The 2,931-nt window shown below is 45.3% G+C and overlaps 1 non-coding gene across 1 annotated transcript; it reads left to right on the top strand.

The window, feature by feature from the left end:
- The first annotated feature begins 2,487 nt into the window (after positions 1 to 2,487).
- On the top strand, positions 2,488 to 2,673 carry LOC148366777 (U2 spliceosomal RNA). The gene has a single exon (XR_015850380.1). It is a non-coding gene; the product is annotated as a U2 spliceosomal RNA (small nuclear RNA).
- The last annotated feature ends 258 nt before the right edge of the window (positions 2,674 to 2,931 follow it).

Consider the following 2,931-nt stretch of genomic DNA (forward strand, 5'->3'; position numbering starts at 1 on the left):
AGAGGCGTTCGAAAACCGAGTTTCCACTGTACTATACATAGCTATAATTATTTAGTATATTATTATTAGTACTTCAATACTCAAACTCAATACAACATTTTATTTATATCGGCACAGTGGTTAGCGCGTGTGCGGCACAGTTCTGAGGTCGTGGGAACCTCCTGCGTGGGTTCAAATCCAGCTCCCGGCCTTACTGTGCGGAGTTTGTATGTTCTCCCCGTGCTTGCGTGGGTTTCCTCCGGGCACTCCGGTTTCCTCCCACGTTCCAAAAACATGCATTTCAGGTTAATAGGCCGGTCCAAATTGTCCCTAGGTGTGACTGAGCGAGTGAGTTGTCTTGTCCTTGTGTGCCCTGGCAACCAGTTCAGGGTGTCCCCTGCCCACTGCCCGATGATTGCTGGGTTGGGCTCCAGCACCCCCGCGACCCTACTGAGGATAAGCGGTGCAGCTAATGAGATGAGATGAGATGAGACATTCAAGCAAACTGTGCGGGTCAGATGTATCGACATTTCGTTCTGTATACACGTGTACAAGAATTACAATAAAGTATATCTGAATCTGAATCTGAATCTGAATCTGATGGTTAGAACCAGGAAGTAAAGCGACTGTCCCACCAATGGCACAGCAGCAGCAGTGCAGGACCGAGGACTTGATATCTGAAAAACAAGAGAGCTAAAAAAGACAGTGCCACCCCAAGGCAACACCTCGCCACAGCCCGCACTGCCTGTTGCCATGGCAACAAACAGAAATCACCCTTCTATACAATTAAGCCACGTGCAGTCCAACTGGTAAATTCATTCTCTTCCCTCCTCGCCTTGTCGAGAGGTCTCTGTCGTCGGCGTCCTCGGGGGTCGGGGGAATACGCTCCAATTGATCTGCAGCCGACAAATGGAGCGAGATGAATCACATGACTGATTTAGATGCCGCTCCGATCGGCGGTTCCGGGGCTTTTCATATATGAAGGAGCCGAAGAATGAGCCGAGGTTTTCATCCAGGGACACCGCCGGAGCACCTCACCTCTTGGAAAGGACAATCTCACTTGTTTGTTTCTGGCAGAGAATCAGGAAAAGCTAACACAACCCCAAAATAACTTGCATCTATTTTACCCTGGAGACAGTGATACTGATGGACAGCAAGGTTACACAATAAGGGAGGCCTTTAAAGACCTTCTGAATGCACGTATACTCGGACATAACCTTTTTTCAGACATCTGGACCTTTGACCTTCTCTGCACATATTTTGAAATGTCAAAGCTGGATAAATGTCCTGTCAGAGTGCCGATTCCGGGTTTGATGATATTTTTACTGGGCTGTATGGATTAAGGGTGGGTGGATCGATTCAAATATCCATTGTATTTATACTGAGCAAGTACTTGGATCGGATCAATACTATTGTCCATCTATAAATAGATAGATAGACGGACAGACGGACGGACGAACGGACGGACGGACGGACGGGCGGGCAGGCAGGCAGGCAGGCAGGCAGGTAGGTAGGTAGGTAGGCAGGTAGGTAGGTCGGTAGGTAGGTAGGTAGGTAGGTAGGTAGGTAGATGGATAGCTGGATGGATGGATGGATGGATGGATGGATGGACAGATGAACAGGTAGGTAGATAGATGAATAGCTAGATGGACGGACAGATGGATAGATAGATTTATTTTGCAGTCCAAATAAATCATTCTATCGGAATAGATAGAAATATTTATACTGTAAAATCCGGACTATAGAGCGCACCTGATTATAAGCCGCACCCACCACATCTCAAGGGGAAAACCGCTTTTGTACTTACACAAGCCGCACCTGTATATAAGCCGCATGCGCCCACACCAAAACATGTAACACAGTCACATAATTAACTCAGACCTTACTTTGAGTTCTGCGATTTTCACTGAACATAAAGTACACAGTTTAAAAACCACAGCCGGCAAAATGAACGGAAAATGATACCGGTACTTAAGACTTGATTCTGACCTGCAGAGTCCGGGTCCCGTTAAAAGTAATCCAAGCAAAAAAAAGTGTATATTTCCACAGGTAAGGGTGCTAAAAATATATATCCACTATAGTCTGCCGTGTCCACAAACACTCACCTTTACCGGTCCCCACTTCCCGTCATCCCCCGCGTCTGTTACGCCCCTTCTTTTTAATTGGTCAGTGCAAGACTTATCAGAATAATTGTCCAAAATAAATACAAATAAATACATTACAAAAATATACAGTTGCAAATACATATTATACACGGTTACACATATTTACAAAGAGAGACGGTACACCGAGAGTTTTCAAAACTTTAATAATAATATTATAACTTTCATCCCAAACCGTGCCTGTGAGGGGTAGCAAAACGCTAATAACAACATGCTCGCAATACAGTCAACCTTTGTGTTAAGAAAAACATACTGAACATGTAGAAATCGCTGGCTGTTGTTTTTGGGCTGTGTACTTCATATTCAGTTACAATTGCACGGCCAGAAGTTTACAGAAGCTAAGTACTTAGCTTGGCCTTTTGGCTCTGATGCTAGGTCCTTAGCTTGGCCTCTTGATGCTAGGTGCTTAGCTTGGCCTTTATACTGCTATGTAGCTTTGATTTTTGCATTCCGGAGATGGAATAAGAGCTTGCTCTGTCCACTCCACGCATCGGCCCGGTATTGCAGTACCTCCGGGAACGGTGCATTCGCAATGATCGCAGCAAGGCTTTAGGGCTAGGACCTTAGCTTGGCCTTTTGGCTAAGAGTGAGTGTCCCGGCTCCTAGGCTTTGTAGCGTATTATGAACTGACCGATAACGGATAATGAATAATGAATAACGAAGATAGATAAATAACCCTTAAAAACCCCCATCACGGTAAACCGTTCTCATCTTCCTCCCTATAACTGTCGTCATCAAAGTTGACCTCCTTTAGTATGGGAAAGAGACTTTGTCATATAGACGTCGTCCC

Source organism: Urocampus carinirostris, chromosome 4, assembly GCF_059441175.1.
Source record: "Urocampus carinirostris isolate Australia breed hairy pipefish chromosome 4, RoL_Ucar_1.0, whole genome shotgun sequence".
Lineage (NCBI taxonomy): Eukaryota > Metazoa > Chordata > Actinopteri > Syngnathiformes > Syngnathidae > Urocampus > Urocampus carinirostris.